Raw genomic sequence first — 8,768 nt, 5'->3', positions numbered from 1 at the left:
TCCCAGCTCCACGTATCGGCCGGGCTAGAGTGGGCATCGAGCCAGGTGCCATGAAGCCGGCTCAACGCATCTGGTCTCCAGTGCGTCTCCTCGGGCCGGTGTACATGGCACCAGCCTTACGCATGGTGTCCCCGGTTCGCCAGCACAGCCCAGTGCGGGTTATTCCACCTCCCCGCACTGGCCTGGCTACGGGGAGCATTCAACCAGGTAAGGTTGGGCAGGCTCGGTGCTCAAGAGCTCCAGTACGCCTTCACAGTCCGGTCTATCCAGTGCCACCTCCTCGCCCCAGCCCAGTACCACCAGTGCCAACACCACGCACCAGGCTTCCTGTGCGTCTCCAGAGCCCTGTTCCTCCTCCACGCACTCGCCCTGTGGTGCGTGTCTCCAGCCCGGTACCACCAGTTCCGGCACCACGCACCAAGCCTCCTGTGCGTCTCCAGAGCCCTGTACGCCCTGTTGCTGCTCCCCGCACTAGCCTTAACTTCTTTGGGCTGCAGGGGCAGTATTGAGTATTTTGGATGAAAGGTGCCCATTTCAAACGGCCTCGTACTCAATTCTTGCTCGTACAATATGCATATTATTATTACTATTGGATAGAAAACACTCTCTAAAACCGTTTGAATTATATCTGTGAGTAAAACAGAACTCATTTTGCAGCAAACTTCCTGTCAGAAAGTGAAAAATCTCAAATCGAGGCTCTGTTCCAGGGCCTACCTAATCTTTTGCTTGAAATCTATTAGTATACATGCACTTCATACGCCTTCCACTAGATGTCAATAGGCAGTGAGAGAAGAAATGGAGTGTATAGCTTGATCTGAGGTCGAATAAGAGCTCTTGGCATGACGTGACACCAATTTCCTGGCGCGAGAAGGAACCGGGGATTGCCTTCTGAAAAGCTGTCGTTATAGACGGCTACTATCTCCGGCTTTGATTTTATTTGATAAATGTGACAATATCATCGTAAAGTATGTTTTTTCAATATAGTTTAATCAGATTGTTGAATTTTTTTTCCGGGAGTTTTGGCGTGTTCCGTTCTTTGCGTTTGTTCACGATGGACAGCTTCGCGCCACTTGGCAAGTTTTGCTTGCTCATTCGAGAGGGAAAAATTACATTCTAAATCCAAACAACGATTGTTCTGGACAAAGGACCACTTGTACAACATTCTGATGGAAGATCAGCAAAAGTAGGACCCATTTATGATGTTATTTCCTATTTCTGTGGAAAATGTGTCGTTGTGTTTTCCGCTTTGATTTTGGGCGCTCTCTCGCAATAACGTAAGCTGGATGTCGTACTGAAGTTCTTTTTAGAATTCTAACATGGCGATTGCATTAAGAACTAAGCTATCTTTAATTTGCTGTCCAACATGTATTTTTTAGTAACGTTTATGAATAGTTATTTGATTAGATTAGGTGCCTCTCCAAGATTTCTCCGGACATTGTTATTGCATTTTGCCTAGTATTCACATTGTATAACCACGATTTGTGCCGCTAAATATGCAAATTTTTGAACAAACAATATATGTATTGTGTAATATGATGTTATAGGACTGTCATCTGATGAATTTTGAGAAGGTTAGTGAAAAAATTAATATCTTTTGCTGGTTTATTCGTTATCGCTACTATTGGCTTGAATCAATGCTGTTGTGTTTTTGGCTATTGTGGTAAGCTAATCTAATGCTATATTGTGTTTTCGCTGTAAAACACTTAAAGAATCGGAAATATTGGCTGGATTCACAAGATGTTTGTCTTTAATTTGCTGTACACCATGTATTTTTCATAAATGTTTTATGATGAGTATTTAGGTATTTCAATTTGGTCTCTGTAATTGTTCTAGCTGCTTCGGTGCTATTTCCGATTGTAGCTGCAATGTAAAACTATGATTTATACCTCAAATATGCACATTTTTTGAACAAAACATAGATTTATTGTATAACTTGTTATAAGACTGTCATCTGATGAAGTTGTTTCTTGGTTAGTTTGGTTGGTTCTTGGTTAGTTAGGTTGGTTTTGTGCAAGCTACCTGTGCTGTGAAAAATGTCTGTGCTTTTTTGTATTTGGTGGTGAGCTAACATAAATATACGTGGTGTTTTCGCTGTAAAACATTTTAAAAATCGGACATGTTGGCTGGATTCACAAGATGTGTATCTTTCATTTGCTGTATTGGACTTGTTAATGTGTGAAAGTTAAATATTTCTAAAAAATATCTTTTGAATTTCGCGCCCTGCACTTGGACGGGCTGTTGTCATAAGTGTACCGACACCGGGCTGCAGCCATAACAGGTTAAGGTGCGTGTCCTTAGCCCGGTACCACCAGTTCCGGCACCACGCACCAGGCCTACTGTACGCCTCAGCAGGCCAGAGTCTGCCGTCTCTCCAGCGCCGCCTGCGCTGCCCATCTGCCCAGCGCCGTCTGAGCTGCCGCCTGCGCCGCCCGTCTGCGCTGCCGCCTGCGCCGCCCGTCTGCGCCGCCCGTCTGCGCCGCCCGTCTGCCCAGCGCCGTCTGAGCCGCCCGTCTGCCCAGCGCCGTCTGAGCCGCCCGTCTGCCCAGCGCCGTCTGAGCCGCCCGTCTGCCCTGAGCCGTCTGAGCCGCCCGTCTGCCCTGAGCCGTCTGAGCCGCCCGTCTGCCCTGAGCCTTCTGAGCCGCCCGTCTGTCCTGAGCCTTCATAGCCGCCCGTCTGTCCTGAGCCTTCAGAGCCACCCGTCAGTCAGGAGCCGCCAGAGCCGCCCGCCAGTCAGGAGCCGCCTGAGCCGCCCGCTAGTCAGGAGCTCCCTGAGCTGCCCTTAAGTCATGAGCTGCCCCTCAGTCCGGAGCTGCCCCTCAGTCCGGAGCTGCCCCTCAGTCCGGAGCTGCCCCTCAGTCCGGAGCTGCCCATCAGTCCAGTGGGGTTAATTTGGAGGGTCGCCGTTGAGAGGAGGCCACGGAAGCGGGGATTAACTATGGTGGGGTGGGGGCCACGCCCAGCGCCAGAGCCGCCACCGTGGACAGATGCCCACCCAGACCCTCCCCTATAGGTTCAGGTTTTGCGGCCGGAGTCCGCACCTTGGGTGGGTTGTACTGTCACGTTCCTGACCTTATTTCCTTTGTTTAGTCTTTGTTTAGTTGGTCAGGACGTGAGCTGGGTGGGCATTCTATGTTTTGTGTTTCTATGTTGGGTTTGTTGTTTGGCCTAATATGGTTCTCAATTAGAGGCAGGTGTTTGTCATTGTCCCTGATTGGGAACCATATTAAGGTAGCCTGTTTTCACTGTTTGTTTGTGGGTGATTGTTCCTGTTCGTGCGTTCATGTGTTTTATGTTCTCAGGTTCAGGACTGTAGCTTCGTTGGTTTTCGTCTGTTTATTGTTTTTTGTTCGTATTGAAAGTAGTATTCTAATAAATATGGATACATACCACGCTGCGCCTTGGTCCGATCCTTGCTACACCTCTTCAGAGGAAGAAGAGGACGACAGCCGTTACAGTCAGGGAAAATGTATGGAGTAAATAGTACATTATTTTCTTTAGGATTGCAGTGAAGTAAAAGTAAAAGTATAAATAGTAAAGTACAGATGCCCCAAAAGACTACTTAAGTAGTACTTTAAAGTATTGTTACTTACTGACTACCAAATAGGGCTGTCTTCTGTATACCACCCCTACCTTGTCACAACACAACTGATTGGATCAAACGCATTAAGAAGGAAAGAAATTCCACAAATTAACTTTTAACAAGGCACACCTGTTAATTGAAATGCATTCCAGGTGACTACCTCGTGAAGCTGGTTGAAAGAATGCCAAGAGTGTGCAAAGCAGTTATCAAGGCAAAGGGTGGCTACTTTGAAGAATCTAAAGGTAAAATATATTTTGATTTGTTTCACATTTTTTTGGTTACTACATGATTCTATATGTGTTATTTCATCATTTTGATGTCTTCACTATTATTCTACAATGTAGAAAATAGTAAAAATAAAGAAAAACCCTTAAATGAGTAGGTGTCCAAACTTTTGACAGGTACTATATATATATATATATATATATTAATTATCATATTCATTACATAGATATGAAGCTGATTATATTGAGATGCATCAACACATCCCAGTGACTGTGTGAAGGCCTGCCCTATACAAAAAAGGCTACGGATATTTACACTGAACAAAAATATAAACGCAACATGCAACAATTTCAAAGATGTTACTGAGTTACAGTTTATATAAGGAAATCAGTAAATTTGAATAAACCCATTAGGCCCTAATCTATGAATTTCACATGACTGGGAATACAGCTATGCATCTGTTGGTCACAGATACCTTCTTTTTTTTTAAAGTAGGGGCGTAAAATCAGAAAACCAGTCAGTATCTGATGTGACCACTATTTGCCTTATGCAATGCGACATCTCCTTCGCATAGAGTTGATCAGACTGTTGATTTTGGCCTGTGGAATGTTGTCCCACTCCTCTTCAATGGCTGTGTGATGTTGGTGGATATTGGCGGGAACTAGAACACGCTGTAGTCTGGCGAGTTTGCAGGCCATGGAAGAACTGGGACATTTTCAGCTCCCAGGAATTGTGTACAGATCCTTTGCGACATGGGGCTGGGCATTATCATGTTGAAACATGAGGTGATGGCGGCGGATGAATAGCATGACTATCGGCCTCAGGATCTTGTCAAGGTATCTGTTCATTGAAATTGCCATCAATAAAATGGAATTGTGTTCGTTCTCCGTAGTTTATGCCTGACCGTACCATTACCCCACCACCATGGGGCACTCTGACCAAAAGGACATGGCAAAATGTTCAACCGTTTAAGGTTTAAGACTTGCTGCCATTCCAATCTGTCCAGCTTACATGGTGCACTACAATCACATAGGAGTTAAATTGGTGCAGCATTCTCACTCACGAGTGCAACAAATATAGCCTCTTACAAGGCAGGCCTCAAAATATGTTAATAAGCTAGTGTAACGGCTGATTTCCTCCTCTTCGTCTGAAGAGGAAACCAACAGTGAAAACAGGCAACCTAAATATGGTTCCCAATCAGAGACAATGCAAAACAGCTGTCTCTGATTGAGAACCATATCAGGCCAATTGACAAACCTAAACATAGAAACACATAACAGACTGCCCACCCCAACTCACCCCCTGACCATACTAACTAAAGACAAAACAAAGGAAAATAAAGGTCAGAACGTGACAAACAATATGGTACGGTACTGTATTCTGTAGGTTGGAATTGTAGTACAATTTGAAATAAAGCAATTACTTTCCCCGCCCACAACGTTTTCACACAATGCACCAGAATTTACAGTATGCTGCAGTAAAATGTTTCAGAGTATTTTATAGTTGATAATACCCAAAATGACTGTATAATTGACATGTTTTCCAATACAGTGTACATTTCCCTACTACATCAGTACTATAACCTAGTCAGTAAAATCTCAAGTTGAAGGATAGGCTACTTACTGTTCAAATCTCCTTTGCCAACAGGCTACTACATTATAGTAAGTGCATTTTACCGAAGTGAAACCCAAAAGTGACTAAAGTTGAGCAACAGTGTGAGTACCAGAAACTTTTCACAGTTCAAGATGAGATCAAGAGATGATTTGCGTTGCCTACTCATTACAATGCAATAATTTTTGCTTTATAATGTCATATATTATGATTTTAAAATAGTTTACTAAACACCACAATTGCAATAGCCTAATAAAAACATATTACATTTTAGGCTACATTTTACATAGCCTAGGCTACTGTAACGTCTGCTTCCAACTCACTCTCAAACACATAGATCCCCTGAACGCAGCTCACTCTCCAGATCCCAATCACCTGAATTCTGATCACCTGTTCACACACCTGTATGTCATTATCACACACTATTTAGTTCAGTTCTTTGCACCCCATTACTGTGGGGGGCATGGCTTGTTTTGTGGCACACTGCTTTTGGAGTGCTGGGTTTCCTGTGATGCACTCCTCCCCTGTATGATAGTGAGGCAGGCAAAAACTAACGGCACCTATTGCCTGCCTGTACTTTAGCCTATTGGATTTCCTGTTATCTACCTATTGCCTGTGTATGTCCTTCTGCCTGCCCTTGGATCCATCTACCTGCCTCCTCCTGTGGTCCTTTGCAATAAAAACCTGCTGCGCTTGAAACCAGCTCTCTGTCTCCCCTCCTGTTCATTACAGCTACACAGCCCAAGCTGAACCCACTTACTGCATCGTTGAATAACCTATACATTGATACTTAGTTTTAAGTTACATAATAGAGAGCATACTTACAGATTTGATATCCCATCTGTTCCTCTTCGTTAGGTTTTGCTGCTCTTCTGTGAGCAGCAAAGGCTTTTAGAACATTTCAGAAGGAGGGGCATTGTAACGCTTGTCGTCTGGAGGAGAAGAAGAGGACCAAGGTGCAGCGTGGTAAGTACTCATAATTACTTTTAATGAAATAAAAATGACAAACTAACAGTCCAGAAAGGTACAAACAAACACTAAACCGGAAACAACCACCCACAAACACAGGTGGGAACAGGCTACCTAAATAGAGACAATGAATGACAGCTGCCTCTGATTGAGAACCATATCAGGCCAGACATAGAAATACAACACAAGGACAACATAGAACACCAGACATAGAATGCCCACCCAAACTCACGCCCTGACCAACCAAAACAGAGACATAAAAAGGATCTCTAAGGTCAGGACGTGACAGGCATGTTGTAGTTTGAGCAGGAAGGGTGGGTGTCTCTCAATTGATAATGAGAAACCATTGCCCAACACTAAAAAGCATGTGATAGCCTACAATTTACAGTTGCATATAGTCAAATGGAAATGTTGCCTGTAAGTGTAATTCACTTTATGACTATATAGGCTATAGTAAAAATATGTCCATGACATAAAAGGAAAAAGACAACATAGGCTTTTAGCCAATCCATCTGGACATTAAACACTTTAAACACTGTGAAAAGCATGATTATTTACGATACTGAAATATTCCATTCAACATCGGCCTTGACACTATAAAAATAACTAAATGACAATTATGCTACTCTGATTCATGTTCCTTATCAAATCACCAGTCAATCAAATTTCAGTCGAATATCTTCTGTCATTGTAAAACTATCAAAAATAAATGTTTCTAAAATAATTAGTCAAATCTTATCTGTCATCTCCATAACTTGAATTCAAATCAAATTTGATTCGTCACGTGCCGAATACAACAGTGAAAGCCCCTAACCAACAATGCAGTTTATTTTGCCCCTATAATTTGTGTAAATATACCAATTAGAGACAAAGAGCTGCTTAATGCAATGTTAAATAATTATAACACATTATTTTCTTGGAGGGATAGAGTGTGATAATTTATTTTTATTATTCCCCTTAATAGGTCATGGCATTTTTGTCTAATTTCCTTTGACATGTCAGTCTATTCTACTCTGTTCTATTCTAAGATTCTATTCTATTCTAATATTGTATTCTAAGATTCTATTCTAAGATTCGATCCTATTCTATTCTTATCAACAGGTGGCACTATAATACAAACGTATAGGCCTTGGCCAGGGCTCTTCAACTCTCCTTCAAAATCTAAAGGAGGGTAGCTCTCCAGAAACAGGGTTGGAGAGCCCTTGCCTAGGCTATCTCAGCAGAGACATCCTACACATCTTATTCAATCATCTACCATATGTAATCCATAAAGAAAGACAGACAAAATATAACCAATCATTTATGAACACTCAAAAATATGTGCAGAATTAGTTATACACACACGAAAGATAACTAATAATATCAATATTCATACAACAGAGTGCTGTGTGCCTATTCAAACGCTTTCAAACACAACCCTCACTTCCATAAAATAGATAGATTGGTGAAATGAGAGATTTAACCCATAGCCTTGACCCATCCATGTCACGCCCGATCAGAGATAACCGTACTACTTCAAGTAATTAGGGAAGGAAGGATGTATCTAATTGTATTGAAACGGGCCCATTTGGAGAACGCCAGCGCCTGAGCTGGTTTCCAATAGTTACCACAGCCACAAAATTGGGTATATCGTAAAAATTCAAGAAAACTAAAATTACGTTTTTGATTAGGGTTAAGGTTAGGGTTAGGCTTGAGTTTAGCAGTGTAGTTAAGGTTAGGGTTAGGATTAAAATCACATTTTAACAAGATAAATTGTGAAAATAGGCGGGGTTTATGACTTTGTGACTGTGGTAACTACTGACGACGATGGGCTCTCTACATCATATCCTGTCGGGTTTTTTCCTCCGTGCACGTCCGGAAGGTGGGGTTTTGTGTTGTAGCGGACAGTTAGTCATTCTGTGTTAAATCAGTGGTACTTAGCAGCCCTATGCCTCGGTATGCACCATTAACGCGCTTATCAAGATAGCAGCAAGAAAGGGGAGAGGTCAAAATCCTGCTTTGGTAAGCTTTCATAAATATCTCATAAATATATATTTATTACAGTATATTTATTTAGCCATAGGCTTTGGCTACTTCTCTGTACTTACAGAGTGAGAGGGAAGGAAGATCTGCCTAGATTGAATCTGAAAATCTTTTGATTTACAGACTATATAATACATGTCCGTATTTGTGACTGCTCTTTGAAACGAAGAAAATACAATAATTAAAAATAGTGGTAGGGCCTTTCCCAGTTGCACTGATCCAACTGAAAGCACACTCCCCGAGGCAGGCGGTAACGGATATGTGGCACGAGTATAATATACGTTCTTTGGAGACAGCCAATATGTTCTTGTATTTTGATACATTGTTGCAGTCGGCGGTATTATGAACTAAAGCGAACAAT

The 8,768-nt window shown here is 42.4% G+C and overlaps 1 protein-coding gene across 1 annotated transcript in view; it reads left to right on the top strand.

The window, feature by feature from the left end:
- The first annotated feature begins 8,257 nt into the window (after nucleotides 1-8,257).
- The window catches only part of LOC120064214 (ras-related protein Ral-B-like), a 51,091-nt gene continuing 50,580 nt past the window's right edge, over nucleotides 8,258-8,768 (top strand). Inside the window, exon 1 of the mRNA XM_039014619.1 lies at nucleotides 8,258-8,386. The gene's annotated coding sequence lies outside the window, so the exon portion shown is untranslated. The remainder of the gene's footprint in view (nucleotides 8,387-8,768) is intronic.

This window comes from Salvelinus namaycush, chromosome 19 (assembly GCF_016432855.1).
Source record: "Salvelinus namaycush isolate Seneca chromosome 19, SaNama_1.0, whole genome shotgun sequence".
Lineage (NCBI taxonomy): Eukaryota > Metazoa > Chordata > Actinopteri > Salmoniformes > Salmonidae > Salvelinus > Salvelinus namaycush.
This window is presented reverse-complemented; position numbering and strand designations above follow the sequence as displayed.